The 23589-nt window shown below is 39.3% G+C and overlaps 1 protein-coding gene across 2 annotated transcripts in view; it reads left to right on the top strand.

Annotated features, from left to right (window-relative positions):
* Positions 1–23589, top strand: part of PIK3C2A (phosphatidylinositol-4-phosphate 3-kinase catalytic subunit type 2 alpha) — a 103218-nt gene that overhangs the window by 5251 nt on the left and 74378 nt on the right. The gene's annotated exons all lie outside the window — the stretch shown is intronic.

Below are 23589 nucleotides of genomic sequence, written 5' to 3'. Positions count from 1 at the left end.
GTCACTTTATATGTGTTCATAATGTAATTTATAACTGTTCTGACTCTTCTTTTTAGTTGTTTTTTTTTTTTTTTAATTTATTTTTGGCTGCGTTGGGTCTTCGTTGCTGAGCATGGGCTTTCTCTAGTTGTGGCCAGCGAGGGCTACTCTTGGTTGCAGTGCTCCGGCTTCTCATTGCAGTGGCTTCTGTTTGTTGCGGAGCTCGGGCTCTAGGCATGTGGGCTTCAGGAGTTGTGGCAAGTTGTGGCACGCGGGCTCAATAGTTGTGGCGCACAAGCTTAGTTGCTCCGTGGCATGTGGTATCTTCCCAGACCAGGGCTCGAACCCATGTCCCCTGCATTGGCAGGAGGATTCTTAACCACTGTACCACCAGGGAAGTCCCTTCTTTTTAGTTTAGTGTGTAAGTGTTTTTTAGACTATAGCACTGAGTTGGGAAATGTGCTCTTTGTCTCGAGACTATAGCCTGGTTTCATCTGACTGGATCTCATGATGACATTTATCAGACTGGAATTCTGCCTGTATTAAAATACATGACATGGGAGCTTCCCTGGTGGCGCAGTGGTTGAGAATCTGCCTGCCAATGCAGGGGACACGGGTTCAAGCCCTGGTCAGGGAAGATCCCACATGCCGCAGAGCAGCTAAGCCCGTGCACCACAACTACTGAGCCCGTGTGCCGCAACTACTGAAGCCCGCGCGCCTAGAGCCTGTGCTCCACAAGAGAAGCCACAGCAGTGAGAAGCCCGCGCACCGCAACAAAGAGTAGCCTGTGCTCGCTGCAACTAGAGAAAGCCCGCGCTCAGCAACAAAGACCCAACGCAGCCAAAAAAAAAAAAAAAAAACCTGAACAGTTACAGTGTCATGTGTCATGTCATGTTTTTGTTTGTTTGTTTTGTTTAAGTCAGATTTATTGATATATAATTTACTTAGAGTAAAATGTATCTGTTTTAGGTGTACAGCTCTATAAATTTTGAGAAATAGTGACAGTGTGTAACTGCCACCACCACAATTAAGATATGGAATAATTCAGCCGCTTTAGAAAGCGTCCTTTTGCCCCTTGTAATTGTTCCCTCCCACTCACCCTCCAGTCTCTGGCAACAACTGATTTTTCTTTTTCATTTCTATAGTTTTTCTTTTTTTAAGTTGTTGGGGGTAAGAGTTTGTTAATTAATTAATTTATTTTTGCTGTGTTGGGTCTTCGTTTCTGTGCGAGGGCTTTCTCTAGTTGTGGCAAGCGGGGGCCACTCTTCATCGCGGTGCGCAGGCCTCTCACTATCGCGGCCTCTCTTGTTGCGGAGCACAGGCTCCAGACGCGCAGGCTCAGTAGTTGTGGCTCACGGGCCTAGTTGCTCCGCGGCATGTGGGATCCTCCCAGACCAGGGCTCGAACCCGTGTCCCCTGCATTAGCAGGCAGATTCTCAACCACTGCGCCACCAGGGAAGCCCCCTCATTTCTATAGTTTTGCCTTCCAGGAATGTCATGTAAATTGGCATCGTACGGTACCTATAGCCTTCTAAGTCTGGCTTCTTTCACTTAGCATAATGTTTTGAGATTCAGTAAACCCTTTAAAAGAAAGAAACCAAGCTAATTTTTAGAACAGTTTTAGACTACAGAAAAATTGTTAAGGTAGTACAGAGAATTCCCATAAACTCTGGACCTGGCTTCCCTTATTATTTTTTTTATGTTTGTAAACTATATTTGCTAATTGTCAAAAACACAAGATTCTAGAATTAAGTTTTTTATGTGGAAATTGTGTGAAGGTTTCTGTCATGATGACTTTCTAATGACTTTTATTGTAAATTATATATAACAAAATTTGTCATTTAACCAATTTTAAGTGTACAATTAATTCAGTGACATACGTACAATGTTATGCAACCATCACCACTATTTCCAAAATTTTTCATCACTCCAAATAGAAACTCTGTACCCATTAAGCAGTAACTACCCATTCCCCTTCGTCCTAGCTCCTGGTAATTGCTAATCTACTTTCTGTCTGTATAACTCTACTTAATTGCCAAGATATGGAAGCAAGCTAAGTGTCCATCAACAGATGAATTGGTAGAGATGTAGTGTACACACACACACACACACACACACACACACACACACACACACTGGAATACTACTGAGCCATAAAAAGAAGGAAAATTTGCCATTTGCAACAATATGGGTGCAGTTGGAGGATATTATGCTAGGTGAAATAAGTCAGACAGAGAAAGACAAATATTATGTGATATTACTTAAATGTGGAATCTAAAAATACAATAAACTAATGAATATAACAAAAAAAGAAACAAACTCACAGATATAGAGAATAAATTAGTGGTTACCAGTGGGGAGAGGGAAGGGGAGAGGGGCAATATAGGGGTAGGGGATTAAAAGGTACAAACTATTATGTATAAAATAAGCTATAAGGATATATTGCACAATACAGGGAATATAGTCAGTAGTCTATAATAACTATAAATGGAATGTAACCTTTAAAAATTGTGGGGAATTCCCTGGTGGTCCAGTGGTTGGGACTCCATGCTGTCACTGCTGAGGGCCCGTGTTCAATCCCTGGTCGGGGAACTAAGATCCAACAAGCTGTGTGGTGTGGCCAAAAATTATTTAATTAATTAATTTATTTAAAACTAAACTAATTTATTTATTTATTTTGCCTGCATTGGGTCTTTGTTGCTGCACGTAGGCTTTCTCTAGTTGTGGCGAGTGGGGCTACTTTTTGTTGTGGTGTGAGGGTTTCTCACTGCGGTGACTTCTCTTGTTGCGGAGCACTGGCTCTAGGCATGCAGGCTTCAGTAGTTGTGGCACGCAGGCTGTAGAGCACAGGCTCAGTAGTTGTGGTGCACGGACTTAGTTGCTCCGCGGCATGTGAGATCTTCCCAGGCCAGGGCTTAAACCCCTGTCCACTGCATTGGCAGGCAGATTCTTAACCACTGCGCCACCAGGGGAGAAGTCCCTATCCTTTTTAAAAATTATAGTCATTCTAGTAGGCGTGATGTGGTATCTCATTGTGGTTTTGATTTGCGTTTCCCTAATGAATAATAATGTTGAGCATCTTTTCATGTGCTTATTGGCAGTAAGCTGCCTGGTTTTTTTTGGCCATGCCACGTGGCTTGTGGGATCTTAGTTCCCCAACCAGGGATCAAACCTGTGCCCCCTGCAGTGGAAGTGCAGAGTCTTAACCACTGGACCGCCAGGGAAGTCCCTAAGCTGCCTTTTTAAATGGTAGGAACAGGGACTTGCCTGTTGGTCCAGTGGTTAAGAATCCACCTTCCAATGCAGGGGATGCGGGTTCGATCCCTGGTTGGGGAACTAAGATTCCACGTGCCGCAGGGCAACTAAGCTCACACACCGCAACTACTGAGCCCACACACTCTGGAACCTGCACACTGCACTGAAAGATCCCGCATGCCGAAACTAAGATCCCACGCAGCCAAAAATAAATAAATAAATAATTTTAAAAAATGGGACTTCCCTGGTGGCGCGGTGGTTAAGAATCTGCCTGCCAATGCAGGGGACACAGGTTTGAGCCCTGGTCTGGGAAGATCCCACATGCTGCAGAGCAACTAAGCCCGTGCACCACAACTACTGAGCCTGTGCTCTAGAGCCTGTGAGCCACAACTACTGAAGCCTGCGCGCCTAGAGCCTGTGCTCCGCAACAAGAGAAGCCACCACAGTGAGAAGCCCGTGCACCGCAGGAAGAGTAGCCCCTGCTCGCTGCAACTAGAGAAAGCCCACATGCAACAGTGAAGACCCAATGCAGTCCCCCCCGCAAAAAAAAAAAAGGTAGGAATGTACTGATGGTTGTTCCAGTAGTTGAACAGGTGTAACGCATGTCTCTTGAAAATATTTATTTGGTTGCATGGGGTCTTAGTTGCAGCAGGTGGGCTCCTTAGTTGCAGCACATGGGCTCCTTAGTTGTGTCAGGTGAGCTCCTTAGTTGTGACACCAGGGTTCCTTAGTGCGGTTTGCCAGCTCCTTAGTTGCAGCATGTGGGCTCCTTAGTTTTGGCATGCAAACTCTTAGTTGCAGCATGCGTGTGGGGTCTACTTACCTTACCAGGGATCGAACCCGGGCCCTCTGCATTGGGAGTGCAGAGTCTTATCCACTGCACCACCAGGGAAGTCCCGTAATACATGTATTTTTTTATGCCTGTTATATACTAAGAGTATATGTATATTACTTTATTTAACCCTGACTACACTGTAAGATACCTGTGTTTTACAGATGAGAAAACTAAGAAAAAGGCAGATTAAGTAAATTGTTTAGGAATATACAGTAAGAGGGAGGTCTGATATTTGAGCTTGGGTCTTGCTGCTACTTCATTTTCTTCTCTTTGTTATCACTGTTGTTCTATAAAACTAGTAATTTCATGCATTTGATGTCATGTGAAAATAGAATTTTGTTAGCCATAGAAATTGATGGAGTTTAGGAGAAAAATTCCAGCAGTATTCATGTCAGTTTTTCATTATTATTCCCTATTTGGTGATTCTCAGTTGCAATCCAGTTTTATTTTTTCCTACCTTAAGCCATGTTGGAAATGGAGGCATATACCATAACAGCACAGAAGCTTACTGTTGTTTGCCATGTTGAAATTGGGGTAATGTCAGGGTATATTTAATGATTCATGTTAAATGAATGAACAATAAAGTAGTCCAAAGTTCAGTAATTATCTTCACAAAGCAATACTACTGTTGGGATTCTGGGTTAGATTGAAAACTGCTTTGTCAGTAAAATGTCTTTGAACAGGAACCTCTTGCTGTGACAGTATCCCCCCCTTTGTCCCATTCCCAGACACAGTGATACGCATAAGCAGATATAGAAAGTTGTTCTGAATGAATGCTCTGGTTGTGAACCCCTTATGTGTAGAATGCTGCTTGTAAGAGCTGAAGGTGGTATAATGACTGCTAGTGCTTATTGGACTACAGCGTAGCTGTTGATTTTTGTCAAAATGGGAGAATTAAGCCCTTTATTAATTGCTTATAATATTGGGCAAAGCATAATTGTAAGTGTGGTATAGAGGTTAAAGAATGTGAGAGCCAGGCTCAGCTCATACATCTTTAAACTTGTGAAGAACCTTGGGAAGTCTCTTTTCTTAGCTTTTCCCATGACTTCACTCTTTTCTTATGTCCAGGTTATGGTTCCAATTTCATCTTTTCCCTCATTCTACTATTAAAAATATTACCCCCCATCTAAATCATTCTCTATTACTTTTTTCCCCACATTTTATTTACTGTCTAAACTTATCTTTTTTGTTTGCTTGTTTAAATCAAGCCACTTAACATTTCCATTGCTGTTATCCTAATTCAAGTTATTACTGGTTCTTTCCTGTACCATTTCAGTTATTTGTTAATTGGTCTCCTGGTTTCCATTTTTGTTTTTCTTACATCTGTTTTCCATAGAGCAAATAGAGATCTTTGAACAACGCAAATCACGTAAATGTCTTTGCATAAAACACACCTTTGGCTTCCTATTACGCCTAATAATTGAATATGCTAGTTTTTCCCTCCTTGGAATTATATTAAGTTTAATTATAAAAGTTCATATTGATAGATGGAGGTTTTAGGATTATTATTTTTTTGAGAGAAGATTTTTGATTTTGGATAATAGAGCTTGGTGGTTTAACTTATTCTTGATTCTTGTCAAAAAACATTTCACTAAAATTCCACTAAAATTAGGTTGAAGTAAGGAAGTTTTATTGTGGCATAACCCTAAACCTAGAAATATAACTCTCCACGTTTAATGTATCTAAATTTGGGAAAAAATGATTAAATTGTACAAGTGAAATTATTATAGAAACCTCCCTGGTTCTTTAGGAACAGACTCTCTAGATATTATATGTATATTTTAAAAAATTTTATTTATTTATTTTGGCTGCATTGGGTCTTTATTGCTGCGTGCAGGCTTCCTCTAGTTGTGGTGAGTGGGGGCTACTCTTCGTTGTGGTGTGCGGGCTTCTCATTGCGGTGGCTTCTCTTGTGGAGCAGGGGCTCTAGGTGAATGGGCTTCAGTAATTGTGGCATGCGGGCTCAGTAGTTGTGGCTTGTGGGCTCTATAGCACAGGCTCAGTAGTTGTGGCACATGGGCTTAGTTGCTCCACGGCATGTGGGATCTTCCTGGACCAGGGCTCTAACCTGTGTCCTCCACATTGGCAGGTGGATTCTTAACCAGTGTGCCACCAGGGAAGTCCCTAGATATTATATTGATTTGACCTTAACTCCACCAATGTTAGTAAAACCTGAAGCCGTTTCTTTCAGGTAGTTGTTTAATCGTATTACTCTGCAACCCCACTAGGTTAATTCTCTGGTATATTTTTATCTTATTTTGTCTTCGCAACTTGAGATTTGTTTGGTGATGTCTTTCTTCACTTATAGAAAGTTTGTGGCCATTTTCTCTTCAAATATTTCTTCTGTTCAGTCTCTCTATCCTCTCCTGGGACTCCAAATACATGTATGTTACACCATCTGAAATTGTCCCATAGAACTCAGGCATGCTATTTTACCTCTCCCCCTCTTTTTTTCTCTTTTAGTTTGAATATTTTCTTTTGATTTGTTTCTGAGTTTACCAGTCTTTTCTTTGTTGTTAAGTCCATCTAATTAATTCTTCATTTCTGATATATTTTTCCTTTCTAATATTTCTTTTTCATTCTTTAAATAATTTGTACTACTCTGCTGTAATCCTTCTCTGCTTCATGTATATCATCTACCTCTTGTGCTAAATTTAGCATTTTCATGCTAATTACTTTAAAATTCCTATTTGACAATTTCAGCATTTGGGCCATCTCTGTGTCTGCTTATTTTGACTGTTTCTAATACCATGGGCCACATTTTCTTGTTTGTCTTATAATCTTTGATTATATGCCAGACAACTTATATAAAACAAGAGTAGATACTGAAGTTTACTTATTATTTACTTAATATTTGCCTCCAAAATGCCCTGTATTCTGTCAGGCCGTTAAATTGAGAAAGTTTGATTTATAAGTAAAATGGGTCCGTGCTCTGTTGCAGCTTTAATTTGATTCGATTCACCACTACATTGAAACTTTGGGGCAGAATTATAACCTTCTCTTTAGCAGGATTTGGGATCTGAGCATTGAGTTGATTCCAGAGATTTGTTCTGCAGCCTAGCTGCCAGCTTTTTAGGTTGCTGGGAAGTTTCTTTGTTCTCTAGTCCTGCTTTCTGTGTCTCATGAGATCTCTGTCTTGCTTCCATTACACCAGCCTCTGGAGGGCAGCTGTCTTACAGTCTGTAAAGGCCTGGAATGCCTTGGGGGGCTTTTTCTCAGCTCTCCTGCTATGTCCTGAGTCACTGGTAGCTGAGAGCTTGGAGTGCTATGATGGATTTCTCCCTGCTCACCTCCCTGGTCTTTTTTAGGGGCAGGTGGCTGCCTTGTACTTCAGGGAGGCCCACGAACCTCACAGGGGATCTCTTTCAGCTCTTCTGCCATGTCCCCAGCTTTCACTGTGCTAGCTGTGCCTTTAGTGAAGACCCATGGAAAAGATTTGGTGGGTGGGTACAGACTTGTTCACAGGCCCAGCTGCTCCGTGGCATGTGGGATCTTCCCAGACCGGGGCACGAACCCGTGTCCCCTGCATCGGCAGGCGGACTCTCAACCACTGCGCCACCAGGGAAGCCCTTATAATTCTTAATCTAGTGTTTTAGACCACTCAGACTTGCCTCTATCACTTCTCAGAATTGTAATCTGTCACGCTAGCCTACATGTGACTGTTAAAAGTCTGGCTTATTTCTCCTTATTCCTGTCTACAGTGCATTCCTCCTCCTTCTGCTGTATTAGGGTTGAGAGTAGTGATGGGACTGCTTCTCCTGTGAAGGGTTTATCACTTTCTGGAATTTAATTTATGTGTTTTTTTTATGTCCTCTACTCTCTGATGTCTTAAAACTATTTTTTTTTAGCTTATTTAGATTGTTTTTTATTGTTGGCATGAGAGTGACAGTCTCTTGCCACTTTGTATATCCTAGTAAGAGAAAAACCCTCTATTACATATTTATCACCTTTGTTTTAAAATAGCCTGCAAATGATGAAATATTTAAAACTCTACCAAAGTTTACATAGTGAAAAGTAAATCTGGGCTTCCCTGGTGGTGCAGTGGTAAAGAATCTGCCTGCCAATGCAGGGGACACGGGTTCGAGCCCCGGTCCGGCAAGATCCCACGTGTCACGGAGCAGCTAAGCCCATGCGCCACAACTACTGAGCCTGCGCTCTAGAGCCCACAGGCCACAACAACGGAGCCCACGTGCCACAACTACTGAAGCCTGCACGCCTAGAGCCCACGCACCACAATGAAGAGTAGCCCCCGCTCGCCGCAACTAGAGAAAGCCCGCGCACAGCAAAAAAGACCCAACACAGCCAAAAATAAATAGATAAATAAATAAATTTATATTAAAAAAAAAAGGTAAATCTGCTTTCCATCATTGGCTCTTCCCAGTCCTCCCTTTTTAGTTATTGACTTAGTAGTTTCTTACCTCTATCACCTCAGTCTCCTAAGGTTTCTCTTCCTTTCCAAGTCAGACCCTTCCAACTATGCATCTGATTCTCTTTTTCAACACTACCCAGTATCTGAGCTAGTATTTATCTCCTGTCTCTTGTGCCTTTCAGTCTTTGTGCCCTGAATCCTTCTCTTCAACCTACCACATGTTGAAATCCTTTCCCATTTTAAACAGCCATTCCTGACACCTCCTCCTGTCTACCTAGTTCCTTTTACTGTCAAAGAATATGCCCTTTTTACTTCTAATTCCTTACTTTTTCAGTTTTCTATACTTATGTAAATCACTAATGAGGGTCTGGGGGTGGGGAATGAGGAGTGACTGCTAATGGGTAGAGTTACTTTGGGGGGTGATGAGAATGTTCTGAAATCTGGTAGTGGTCACACAATTCTGAATATACCAAAAACAACTAAATTGTATGCTTTAAGTGGATGAATTTATAATAAGTTAATTAGATCTCAGTAAAGTTATTAAAATAATCACAAATGAGGTCTTAAATCTAGAGTTTTTTCAGTCCTCATCCTGTGTCATCTCTGTAGTTTCTGACAATAGTGACATCTCCATTTTAGGACATCCTATTTCCTTATTTCTGTTACCAGTCTTTATACTTATCTGTTGTTTTCCTTTGACCTTTTGTTTCCTGTTTAAGTATTTGTGGCCCTCATGATTTCTTTTTTTCTCTCTTTGCTCTATACATTATCCCAGTTCAGTCTCTACTTTTATGACTTTATTCAGTTCTTTAGTTTTGCATAGATAAGAAGGCTCCTCTCTAGCCAAATCGCTCTGTTGAGCCCAAGGCCGGTATTTTATTTATTTATTTATTTATTTATTCATTCATTCCAGTACGCGGGCCTCTCACTGTTGTGGCCTCTCCTGTTGCGGAGCACAGGCTCTGACACACAGGCTCAGCGGCCATGGCTCACGGGCCCAGCCGCTCCGCGGCATGTGGGATCTTCCCGGACCGGGGCATGAACCCGTGTGCCCTGCATCGGCAGGCGGACTCTCAATCACTGAGCCACCAAGGCCAGTATCTTAAATTAGCAAGTAGAGATGAACTGTATTTCCCACAAGTACTTAAAATGGTAATGTGTTTCAGTCTGCCTAAAAAACATGTGGCTCTGAAGAACCGTTCTGAAAATATATACACATGATTTTCTTCCCTCAGAGAATGAAATTAATGGTTTATTATTTGGCACATTTAAGATGATTTCTGAGTACTTTAAATGAAAATGAATGCAACAAGAGTGGATTAAAAATCTGTTGTATCTCTTAGGTTAAAATATTAATTTCGAGTCTATTTTTGTGTACTCTTGAGTATGTTACAGAATACCGAAGACACTCCACAGTGAAGAACTGCTTCCTCCTTGTTCCAGGACTGTTCTAGGTGCTTGGGGATACAAGGGTGAACCCAACAGATAAATCCCAGCTTCATGAATTTTATAGTCTAGTGGGGAAACATAGACAATAAAATAAATAAGTAAAATATACAGTATTTTGGATGGTACTGCATGCTAAGAAGAAAATAAGTAAAGTGCGTAGGCAGTTGAGTCAGAGAAAGTTGTGGTTATAACTAGGTTATCAGGGAGGACTTTACTCATATGTTACCTTCTCAATAAAGACTTGAAGGAGGCGAGAAAGCGAGTCATTCAGCTATCCAGGGGAAGAACAGTCCAGTCAGAGAAAACAGAAGAGCAAAGCCTCTGAGTGAGAAACATGATGTATTTGAGGAACAAGGAGGCTCGTGTGACAGTAGCAGAGAGGAGAGTTATAGGAGAGAAGAAATAGGGGACCAGATATTAGAGTGCCTCGTGGACTATTGTAAAGATTTTATCTTTTCTCTGAGATAGGTGCTGTTGCAAGTTCTGAGCATAGGGGTGAGATGATCTTTTTCAATATCACTCTGGCTGCTGTGTTGAGAATAGTGTGAAGGGGCAGGATGGAGGGGTGCTGGAGACAGATTGGGAGGCTATTTCACTAATCCAGGCAAGAGATGATGGTTGGTCTAGGATGGTAGCAGGAATACAATGAAGAAATGCTCAAATTCAGAATTTGAAGGTAACGCCTCTAAGATTTTATGTACATATCCGTAACTATCTCATAGAGCAGGGGTGCCCAACCCCCAGGCCGCGGACTAGTACCGGTCCGTGGCCTGTTAAGAACTGGGCTGCACAGCAGGAGGTGAGTGGTGGGTGAGGGAGCGAAGCTTCATCTGCCACTCCGCATTGCTCCCCATCACTCCCCATCACTCGCATTACCGCCTGAACCATTCCCTACCCCCCCATCGCCCCACCCCCGTCCGTGGAAAAATTGTCTTCCAGGAAAGTGGTCCCTGGTGCCAAAAAGGTTGGGGACCACTGTCATAGAGCCACTACCAAACATTGCTGCCTTCCTGACAAGCTATAATTGAAATAAGATTTTCTAATTTAATTCAAATAAGAAGCAAAATAAATAAACTGAGTATACATACAATGGTGAGAGTGTGCAGTCATCTATCTCAGTGATAGGAATATCTTACTATTCATTTTTAAATGTTTTACTTGTGTTTTTAAATGCAGTGTATTTTTTTTTACATAAATTGATCATGTTATGTGCAATGCCCATTAAGTGGTTCACAGATGGTGAAAATTTGAAAAACCATATTTTATAGTTTGTTGTTTTCTTTTACAGTCTTAACGCTTTCCCCATATCCCTTAATGAGTTAGGGCAGTGTCCTTAACTTAGCCTATAGATTGGCAAATGACAAAGGACAGTATAGCTCTTGTATTTTTTTACGGCATCACTAAAAAGTTGAACTTCTTGTGTTCACATAATTTGCCATGTGTGGGTAAGAAAAAACCCCACATACTATTCGTAATGCAGATGTTCTTTATTTTTCACATACCATGTATAATATAGACATGAAAATGTATTTAAAATATGTGGGGAGTGGATTCTTTTTTATTGTGAAATAACACAGAGAAAAGTGCATAAATCGTATATGATTGTTTAACAAATAATTGTAAAACCAGCACTTGTGTAACCAGTTGCAATGTTAGAAACTAGAATGTTGCTGGTATTCCAGAAGTCCCCAGTGTACTTCTCCCTTACCATAAATCTCTCCTCCCTCCATGAGTAACCACTATCCTAACTTTTGATAATCCTTTCCTTTTCTTTGAAGTTATACCATTATGTAAGCATTCTTAAACAATGTAGTTTAGTTTTTCATGTTTTGAACTTTATGTGAATGGAATCGTTGTATGTATTTTTGTCTCTCCATTTGCTTAACATTATGTTTCTAAGTTTTAGCCATTTTTTATGGTTCTAATTCGTTCATTGGCATTGATGTACAGAATTCCATTGAATGAACTATAATATAATAAATAAACATTTGGTCTTTGTCCCTGGTTCCTGTCATACAACTCCTAAAACTCTTGGAATCTCCAGACCATTGTCTTTTTGTATGCTAATAAGATGACTGTTGTCTGGGATCCCTAGATAGTTTCTGGATGAGGGCTGGTTGCCAGAAAGACCAAGGTGTGACTGCAGGTTTGGAACTTTGAACCCTACCCCCTGACCTCTGGGGAAGGGAGAGGAGCTAGAGATTGAGCTAATCAGTGACCAGTGATTTAATCAGCCATACCTATGTAATAAAATCTCCGTAAAAACTTTTTAAAAAAAACTTGTTATTTTATATTTGAATATAGCTGATTTTTAAAAAATATTTATTTAGTTGCGCCCTGTCTTAGTTGTGGCATGCAGGATCTTTAGTTGTGGTATGTGAACTCTTAGTTGCCTCATGTGGGATCCTCATTCCCTGACCAGGGATTGAACCCGGGCTCCCTGCATTGGGAGCGTGGAGTCTTAACCACTGGACCACCAGGGAAGTCCCTGGAATATAGCCGATTAACAATGATAGTTTCAGTGCACGGCAGAGCGACTCAGCCATACGTATACATGTATCCATTCTCTCCCAAACTGCTCTCCCAGCCAGGCTGCCACATAACATTGAGCAGAGTTCCCTGTGCTATACAGTAGGTCCTTGTTGGTTATCCATTTTAAATACAGGAGAGTATACAGTTGATGCCAAACTCCCTAACTTTCCCTCCACCCTTCCCCCCGGTAACCATAAGTTTGTTCTCTAGGTCAGTGAGTCTGTTTCTGTTTTATAAATAAGTTCATTTGTATCATTTCTTTTTAGATTCTACATATAAGGATATCATGTGATATTTCTCTTTCTCTCTCTGACTTACTTCACTCAGTATGACAATTTCTAGGTCCATCCATGTTACTGCAAATGGCATTATTTCATTCTTTTTAATCAATGACTAGTGTTTTAATCAACCATGCCTATATAATAAAATCTCTGTAAAAACTCTTAAATGATGGGTTTCAGGGAGCTTCCAGGTTAGTGAACACACTGGGGTGCTGGGAGGGGTGGTACTTCAGAGAAGCCATGGAACCTCCGAGCATTTTCCCACCCCCAACTTTGCCCTATACATTTCTTTCATTGGTTGTTCCTGACTTGTTTACTCTATAATAAACTGGTAATGGTAAGTAAGCTATTTTCATGTGTTCTGTGAACCTTACTAGCGAATTATCAAACCTGAGGTGGGATCCTGGGAGCCCCTGATTTGAACCCAAGTTGGACAGAAGTGTGGGTAACCTGGGTATCCAGTACTTGAGACTGGCATCTGCAGTGAGAGCAGTATTGAGGGACTGTGCCTGTTAACCTGTGGAGTCTGACATTAACTCTGGGTAGTGTCTGAATTGAATTGAATTGTGAACATCCATTTGGTGTCTGGGAGAGTTGGAGAACTGGTTGTTGGTGTGGAAAAACCCGTACATTTGGTGTCAGAAGTGATGTGTGTAGAAACAGACCATCAACGTATTCTCCTTCATCCATGTTTGGACAGGTGAAGATCAGGGTTATTTCCTATTTGGGGTAATATGTGCAATGTTATTTGAAGGTTCTTATGTACATATTTTGTGCACATATGCATGAATTTCTCTAGGGTATATACAATGGAATGTAATTGCTGGGCCATAAAGTAAGGGTATCTTCAATTTTTCTATATATGATCCATGTTTTCTTTCTTTTTTTAAAAAATATTTATTTATTTATTTATTCATTTTTGGCTGTGTTGGGCCTTCGTTTCTGTGCGAGGGCTTTCTCTAGTTGCGGCAAGCAGGGGCCACTCTTCATCGTGGTGCGCGGGCCTCTCACTGTCACGGCCTCTCTTGCTGCGGAGCACAGGCTCCATGTGCGCAGGCTCAGTAGTTGTGGCTCACGGGCCTAGTTGCTCTGCTGCATGTGGGATCTTCCCAGACCAGGGCTCGAACCCGTGTCCCCTGCATTGGCAGGCAGACTCTCAACCACTGCGCCACCAGGGAAGCCCCTCTTTCTTTTTTTAATATTTATTTATTATTTTTGGCTGTGTCAAGTCTTAGTTGTGGTATGTGGGATCCTTTGTTGTGGCATGTGGGCTCTTCGTCGCGGCATGCGGGATTCTCTCTAGTTGTGGCAAGCTGGCTCCAGAACACATGGGTTCAGTAGTTGCAACAAGCATGCTTAATTGCCCCGCGGCATGTGGGAATCTTAGTTCCCATACCAGGGATCGAACCTGCATCCCCTGAATTGGAAGGCGGATTCTTAATCACTGGACAACCAGGGAAGTCCCTGATCTGTGTTTTCTGAAACAGTTGTACCAACTTAGATTTTCCCATTGTTTCATATTCTTATCACTTAATATTATAAGATTTAATTTTTTTCCCCAGGGTTATATGTGTGTTGTGGTATCTTACTGTGGTTTTTTTTTTTTAATTTATTTTGTTTATTTTTATTTTTGGCTGCGTTGGGTCTTCGTTGCTGCACGTGGGCTTTCTCTAGTTGCGGCGAGTGGGGGCCACTCTTCGTTGCAGTGTGCTGGCTTCTCATTGCGGTGGCTTCTCTTGCTGTGGAGCATGGGCTATAGGAGTGCGGGCTCAGTAGTTGTGGCACGTGGGCTCAGTAGTTGTGGCTCGTGGGCTCTAGAGCACAGGCTCAGTAGTTGTGGTACACGGGCTTAGTTGCTCTGCGGCATGTGGGATCTTCCTGGACCAGGGCTCGAACCTGTGTCTCCTGCATTGGCAGGTGGACTCCTAACCATTGCGCCACCAGGGAAGCCCCAGAATTTTTTATTACATGTATTATTAGTTGGTGGATTTCATGTGTTTGAATGTGTTAGTGTAAATATTGCTTTTTTGGAGACTGCTTTTTCTAACTATTCCTTGCGGGTATATGGAAATATAATTGATTTCTGTATCATATCCAGCAATCTTGCTGAACTCTGGCATGTAATTCTGTTAATTATCTGCATATTCTTTGGAGTTTTTACTTTATCTGTATGTAATGTTGTTTCTTCCTGCGTGATCCTAGCTCTTATTTCTTTTTCTTGCATTTCTGTGCTGTCTAGGAGTCTATAAAATGTTGAATAAAAATGGTGGTGGGCATCCTGGTTTTTGTTCATAGAGGGAAAGCTTTAAAGGTTTTACAATTAATTGTGATTTTTGTTGATACTTACCAAATAAGGAACTTCCCTTCTGTTCATAGTTGGCTAAGAATATCTGTTGAGGTGAATATATGCTTTTCCTAATTTAATTCTTTAATTATTGATGTGGTAAATTGCATTTTGTATTTACTACTAAGTTTGGTTTGCTGTTATTTTTATTTATTTTATTTTATTTTATTTTTTTGCGGTACGCGGGCCTCTCACTGTTGTGGCCTCTCCCCTTGCGGAGCACAGGCTCCGGACGCGCAGGCCCAGCGGCCATGGCTCACAGGCCCAGCTGCTGTGCGGCATGTGGGATCCTCCTGGACCCGGGCACGAACCTGTGTCCCCTGCATCGGCAGGCGGACTCTCAACCACTGCGCCACCAGGGAAGCCCGGTTTGCTGTTATTTTGTTTAGAACTTTTTGTGTTTATGTTCATGAGTAAGATTGGTTTATAATTTTCTTGTCTCATCCTTGCCTGGTTTTGTTATCAAAGTTAGAGTAATTTTATAAAATGTTTGGGGAACATACCTTCTTGTCTGTTCTCTGGAAGGGTTTGTGAAAGGTTATTGTTTATTATATGAAGCCAGTGAAGACATCTGGCCTTGCAGTTTTCTTTGATGAAAAAATTTTTGGCAACTAATTCAATTTCTTTAATGGTTATAAGATTATTTAACTTTATATTTTCTATTTGAGTCAGTTTCAGTAAGTTACTGTCCTCTAGGAATTTGTCTACATTTTAAAATTTATTTGGTTAAACTTAATAATATCCTTGTTATCTTTCTAATGTCTGCTGCATGTGTTGGATGTCCCTTTTTTATTCTTGATATTGTTTTTTTAAAAAATAAATATATTTATTTATTTATTTTTTGGTTGCATTGGGTCTTTGTTGCTGCGTGTGGGCTTTCTCTAGTTGCAGCGAGTACTCTTGAGGTGTGTAGGCTTCTCATTGCAGTGGCTTCTCTTGTTGCAGAGCACGGGCTCTAGGCGCACGAGCTTCAGTAGTTGTGGCACACGGGCTCAGTAGCTGTGGCACAGGGGCTTAGTTGCTCTGTGGCATGTGGGATCTTCCTGGACCAGGGCTCGAACCTGTGTCGCCTGCATTGGCAGGTGGATTCTTAACCACTGTGACACCAGGGAAGTCCCTTGGTATTGTTTATTCCTGTCTTATTTTCTTCTTGATCAGCATCACAAGATATCTTCTTAGTGTTTTCAAAAGAACTAACTTTCAGTTTTGTTGATCTTCTCTATTGTATATTTTTGGTGTTTTGTTTTTTGTTTTGCTTTGCTTTGCTTTGGGGTTGTTGTTTGTTTGTTTTTGTTTTTTTTTTTTTGCTGCACCACATGGCTTACAGAATCTTAGTTCCCCAAACTTGGGGCCTCCTGCAGTGGAAGCTTGGAGTCCTAACCACTGGACTGCCAGGGAATCCCTCTGTTGTATATATATATATATTTTTTATGCCACTTAATTTCTTCTGTGGTCTTTATTCCCTTTCTTCTACTTTTATTTTGGTGTTACTTTTCTACTTTCATGAGATGGATGCTTAGTCCATTAAGTTTTCAACCTTTCCAGTTTTCTAGCATCATTTAAAACTAAATTTTCCTTTATCTACTGTTGCATGTATCCAGCAAATTTTGGTATGATGAATATTTTTTTCCTTTATCTGTGTGTTTATTATCAGTTTAGTATAAAATTAGGTTTAGTATAACTTTGAAACTGCTATTGCCTCAACATGAGTAAAGGTAAGTGTCTTTACGTCTTTTGTGAATTGCTTATTCAAACTCTTTGTCCATCTTTCCATAGGGTTGTTTTCCTTTATGGGCTTTATGTTATATATTACTAAAATAAGTTCTTTCTCTGTGATATGAGTAGCAAATGTTTTTCCCCAGTTTGTTTTTTCATTGACATTTTTAATAGTCAAGTTATTTTTATTTTACTTTTCAGCACCTAGAACAGTGCCTGATTCATAATATACACCCAATGAATATTTACTGAGGAAATGAATAAATTCAGTGGTGCTTGTTTGCCAAACAAAAGTTATTTTTTAAAATGTTTATGTACTTGAATTCTCTTATGGCTTCTAGGTTTTTGAATCACATTACGGCAGCCTTTTTTATGCTGGTGTTATGTAGGAATTCTCTGTTTCTTTGGTTTTATGATTCTTTTTTTAACAGTTAAATATTTAATCTCTTTGTAATTTATCCTGTGTGGTCGATTGTGAAACATTTCTCTATGAAATGTTAACAGTTTTCTAATTGTAAAAAGATTAATTGGAGGGACTTCCCTGGTGGTCCAGTGGCTAAGACTCTGCACTTCCTATGCAAGGGGCCCCGGGTTCAATCCCTGATCAGGGAACTAGATCCCTCATGCCACAACTAAGAGTTTGCATGCCGCAACTAAAGATCCCATGTGCAACAACTAAAAGATCCCGCATGCCACAACTGAAGATCCCGCCTGCTGCAACGAAGATCCTGCATGGTGCAGCTAAGACCTGTTGCAGCTAAGACCTGGCACAGCCAAATAAATAAATGTTTTAAAAAGATTAATTGGAAGTTATGTACTTTAAAAATACAAAAGTTAAAAGGGATGATAAGGCCTTTGTTAAAAGGTTGTATGTTATCTATGGGGCATAAAAGAATAAAAATTTTCTTCTGAAAGATAACTAATGGGCAATTGAGATATGTTATTGACTTAAGGGACAGGGTAACTTTTGGTAAAATAAACTTTTCCTTACCATCCAGAAAGTAATGATGCTTGTTCACCGTGCTTTTTGTTTCTTTCCTCATAAAGTCTAACCTTGTGTTGTCCACTAGCCACCTTTGTGTTGAGCACTTGGTGTGTGTCTAGTCTAAGTTGAAATGTGGTTAGTGTAAAATATATACCAGATTTTGAAGACTTAGTATAAAAAAGTGAAAGTACAGTATCCCATTCATTTTTTTACATTAATTACCTCTTTATAATATTTTGGATATATTGGATTAAACAAGTTTATTATTAAAATTAATTTCATCTGTTTCTATTAATGTAGCTGTAAAAAAATTTAAATTTCTATGTGACTTGCATTCTATTTCTGTTGAACAATGCTGCTCTAACCTAATCTCATCCAAAACCTGGACATTCTTCTTTTTTGTCTTTTTGACAGATTTGTATAGTGCCTAATAACAATGTACTTGATTATTATTATTATTTTGGTCATGTGAGTTCTTTCCCCCTCCATGAATCAATTAGAGATAGAATATGCTTTTCTAATGCAGTTTGTCTGTCTGTTTGTTTTTAAGCACAGATGGAGCCCCTCTCTCCTATTTTTACTTTTCTGTTGCCACCTCTCTCCCTCCTAGTTTTCAAGATAATTTTCTCCCACTTCTTGTTTGTTTGTTTTTTTAGGTATTTATTTGGCTGTGTTGGGTCTTAGTTGCAGCACATGAGATCTTCGTCGTGGCATTCAGGATCTTTCATTGTGGCATGTGGGCTCAGTAGCTGCAGTGCATGGGCTCTCTAGTTGTGGTGCATGGGCTCAGTAGTTGAGGCATGCGGGCTCTCTAGCTGTGGCAAGCGGGCTTTAGAGCACGCAGGCTTAGTTGCTCCGCGGCATGTGGGATCTTAGTTCCTCGACCAGGTACGGAACCCTCGTCCCCTGCACTGGAAGGTGGATTCTTAACCACTGGACCACCAGGGAAGTCCCACCACTAGTTTATTCTAAACTCAACCACGTGATTTTTCAGTTTTAGTTGAATTATTAATAAATGAGTTCTTTCAGTCTGTTTGTTTCAGAGTTTAGTTTCTCTGATAAAAGAAATGGTGTCTTAAGTTCTCTAGTCATTGATGCATTATGCATTCATTCAACAACTGTAGTATAAGTTTGAGAGTAGAGGGTAAATAAAATAAGAATTCATGCCTGCAGTGAAATTATAAATTTGCTAGTCATCTGGTGATAATTAACCGATACATATTATAGCTAAATAGCAGTATTAACTACTTCATGATAGAATTAAAAGAAAATTTATTAATGCAGACAGAAATAACCCTAGGATTGAGGAAGAAAGTTGGTATTTATAAAGGATAAGATATGTCTAGACACTTATTGATTCCACATAACTGTTAACATAAAAATATATTGTAGTGAATTAGCACTGCCTGAATTTGGGTCCTAATTTCACCACTTGCTAGCTGCTATGAGCTTGGGCAGATTATATGTTTATATACTAGAGATAATAATAGTAGCTACTTAATAGAATTTGTGAGGATTAAATTAGTTAAAATATTTTGCAATTTTTGAAAATATATGCAATTTTTGCAAAATATATGCAATTTTTGGCATATAGTATCTATATATCTCCAAACACAGGTCTATGTATAGATAGAGAGATGTAGATATTTTTTAGAGTTTTAACAAACATTTAACTGCAGTCTTCATAATTTTATTTTTAGTAGTGGCATAATATTCAATCCATGGAGGTACCATAATTTATTTTTCTTTGAGATTCATTTTCATTTTAAAGGAGAATATTGTTGAACTCAAATAATTGTTTTTCCATTTTCTTAGGTTCTTGAATTTTAAGATCAGAAAACATTTAGATGGGTAGCAGGACTGACTTGTTTTATTTTTGTCTGAGATTTAAATTTAAATTGTAAATTAATGTTAGAAGAAGCCAAGAGCTTTTAAATTAATTCACTTGGGTTTGCAAATGGTATCCAAAAGTTTAACTGAATAGTTTAATTGACCTCTTTTGAAGAATTTTAAAGCAGCTACAGCCTTGTGATCTGCACTGAGTTCCTTTATGTTGGGAAATTTTTGGCAGATGGTATACAATCATCATTCAAAACCAAGTTATATTGTCTTTCCCTGCTTGAATTGGGCGAACATTAGCATGGAACATTTCATTTTGAATGAGCATGTTGGAAGTTATTTCCTGCTAAATGTTTGTCATCAAGTGAAGTTTTATTTTCAAAAATTAATGGAGCATGTCAGTGCAGCAGCCTTAGAAAAATAGCTCAGGCACAGGGTTACTTTTGGACAACCGTTTAAGTCCTTTATTATTATCTGAGTATACATGCATAATAATCTTTTGGGAAACTAAAATACGGTATTTTTTTAAGGCCCAAAACTTTAAAATATGGTATTTAGCTGCTAACAGACAGCTGTTACTGGCTACTTAGAGTTGTGTTTACTTTAGCATATACTACTTTGAGTTGGAACTAGGGATAGAGCAAGCAAATGTATTGGTGATGTATAAAAACATCACCAATATGTATAAAAACACCACAAATGAAATGACTCATTTCTCTTGTCATATATCCATACTCTTGTGCCATCTGAAGTCCCTTCTCCAAGACTCCAATAGCCTTCATTCCCTCCTGTTAAAACACATGTTAATTAAATGAAGTTCCATATTTATTAAGCAAGGTGCTTTTAAATGTAGTGGGGAAGAAAAAAATGAACAAACTAGGCTTCCCTGCTTAAGAAGCTTATTCTAGTCTGTCTGGGTAGAGATTCTGTGTTAATCAAAATACTTTTGATTATCATGGAAAAAAGTAATTTTAAACCGGCTCACGCAAGGAGAGAGATTTATTGGCTTACATAAATGAAAAGACTGGCCTTAGACATGGGTTGGATCCAAATGTTTAATGTAATAGCTAGAATTTATCTAATTAATCTTAGCTCTGCTTTCTTCTGGCTTGGGTTCATTCTCAGGTAATATCTCCTCAAGCGGTGGCAAAGATGGCCAAAACAGCTCCAGCCTTACATCCTATCAGCTTAGCAACCTCAATGATAAGCTTCTTTTCCAAATAGTTCCAGAAATTCTGTAGTTAGCTCTGGCCAGACCTGGATCTTCTGGAATTGGGGTAGGGTCAAGCGGGAGTAAGGATAGTCCAGCTTAATTCAAAGTAGATGAAACAAAAGAAAGACAAGTGGTATCCAAAAGTTATAGATTCTACTACCAGAAGAAAGGATGCTGAGCATGCAAAAACAGCATACAAAGTAAAGATAAAAGTTTTTAGTTGAGCTAAAAAGATAAATTCTGGTAGGAGCTGCTTAAGTAAAGCCTCAGACAGGAGACTGTATTTTGAATTGGGCCCTGAAGGACAAGTAGAATTTTTCTAAGGCAGAGTAAGTAAAGAAAGGACTTTCTAGGTCACTCATTCAAGAAGTTTGGCAGTGAAAGGAGAAAATTAAATTGAAAGCTACTGGAGTCTAAAGGGGAGTGTTCAGATTTTTTTACCCTCAGTATGGAGAAAACTTGAGCATTTTTATGGTAGAGGAGCAGAAGCAAGTAAAGGAGAAATTGATAATACAAAGGAGGCAGTCATTGATGAAGAAGGGGAATTCAATAGGATTAAGGATATAAGTGGAGGGGGCATCCTTAGAAAGGAAAAGGGGCTATTCATTCTCTGAGGATGTGTGAAGGAAGGTAGTAGTGGTAACTGTGGAGGTTAAAACAGAAATTTTGTATTAAATATGTAAGTGGCTTCAGTTTTGTTTTCTAAAAGTAAGAAGAAAAGGTGTATCAGTTATCTATTCCATTCCAAAATGATTTTGTGGGTTAGCAGTTTGACTTGAACTCAAGCTGGGTGGTTTCTTCTGCTGGTCTTGCCTTGGTCACTCAGGTGGCTGTGGTCATCTCAACTGTGGACAGATGGTCTAAGATGGTGTCTGCACTTACATGCTTGGTGGTTGATGCTGGCTGTTGGCTGGATCTCTTTCTCTTTGTGCTCTCTCATCCTGTTTGAGCATTTACATGGCAGTGGCTGCACTCAGGTAAGGAAGAGCTGAAGCAGTTGGGCCTCTTATGATAGGCTTAGAACTCTCACAATGTCAATTCTTTCACGTTCTGTTGGTCAAAGCAAGTCACAAGGCCGACTGAGATCAAGTAGAGAAATAGACCCCACCTCTTTATGGGAGGAACAACAAAGTTGCATTGCAGAGCGGCTGTATATACGGGAATGGGAAGAATTTGTACCCATTCCCCCCCACCCAACATTTTATTGTGAAAACTTTCAGTCATGAGGCCAAGCTGAAAGAATTTCAAAGTGAAAACCCACATATCTACCACCTAGATTCTACTATTAACATTTTCCTATACTTGTTTTATCATTATTTATCCATGTATCATCCCTCTATCAATTTATCTTATTTTTGATGCATTTCAAAATAAATTGTAGATGTTAGTACTTTTCTCTAAGTACTTCATGCATATTTAGCAAGTCAGTATTCCGTTTTTTCTTTTCACAAAACATTTATATACAGTGACGTGTACAGACTTTAAGTGTACATCATACCTAGTTTTGCAGCCTGCCAGGGAAGGGAAAAATTTGGAATAGCTTTTCAGTGAAATGCCTCAGAAACTCAACTGTCGTTGTATAAAAGAATTGCAGGTGATGTCTTTCTTGACTGCCTTTCTTCATGTCATCACTAATAACTTTTTCATTTAGTATACCTCAACACTTAGGATTTTCATTTGTGTTACATTAATTTGAATTCACTTTGGACATTTCCCTACATACTTTCATTAAGCATTTATTGAGCGCATATTGTAGATAAGCACTGTACTAGAAAAAGGATGTAAACAGGAGCTCTCTTGCTTTATATTCAAACTAGGTGTATCTCAAATCAGATCAGATTAACAGTAGATGCCATTTATTTAATGCTTATGCTTAAGGCCAATGATAGACACTTTTAGTTGCATTGTTTCATTTTTAATCCTTTGTAATTTAGGAAATAGATACTTTCTCGTATTTTAAAAGTTAGGAAACTAGGCATGTGGAAAAGTTATCACTTGCCCAAGGCCTTACAGCATCATAAATAAAGGTGATATGACTCCAGAACCCACATTTAATCCCTGTATCATATTGATTAGAAGCAGGAAATATGCCCTCTGTTGCACAGTAGATAACTAACCCTTTAATTGGTCATTTTGCTTCATAGGGTAGTCTTGATCTGAATTAAGTGTTTATTTTAAATAGAGGACTATAAATGTTTATTAACTGATCATGAGAAAGTTTACTAAACTATCTTCTAGTTTATGAATAGATACTTTAGCAATTGGAAAAGGAGAAATTCTAGTATCATAACTATTGATTTAACTGCAGATAATTAGAAGTGTGATCAGAACTATGTGACAGATTCAGCCATAATTTAACCTTTGAGTGCAGTATTACAGTTTCTTATAGCCTTAACACTTACATTATTCTAATCTATGTTACAGTATACATTTTTTAAATTTCTAGAATATTATAAGCCCTTAATTTTTTATATGATGATTTGATAAAATAATAGTTACTTGATTTTATTTACTAGGTGTTGAATACTTTTATTGCTAATTGGCTTTTGAGCAATTTTACAAATAGTAAATGATTGAAACCATTTTGACTTGCTATTTGCATAACAGTAAACCGTGTCTGAACTCTTGAAAATTTGTGACTAGCACTTAAGCCATTTTATGCCAAGAATTCTGCCAGAAGTGCAACTGGTTAATGGCAGCCAGTGTGACAACTGAAGTGACAGCTTCTTGAGTTCATTTACTGTGTTAGCTTTCCTGTTAGGTCAGGGAATGGGATAAAGTCATGTATGTCT

The sequence above is a fragment of the Monodon monoceros genome, unplaced genomic scaffold, assembly GCF_005190385.1.
Source record: "Monodon monoceros isolate NGI ecotype Baffin Bay Population unplaced genomic scaffold, NGI_Narwhal_1 Super_Scaffold_7, whole genome shotgun sequence".
Classification (NCBI taxonomy): Eukaryota; Metazoa; Chordata; class Mammalia; order Artiodactyla; family Monodontidae; genus Monodon; species Monodon monoceros.
Note: the sequence above shows the minus strand (reverse complement) of the source record. Positions and strands in the feature narration are given on the sequence as shown.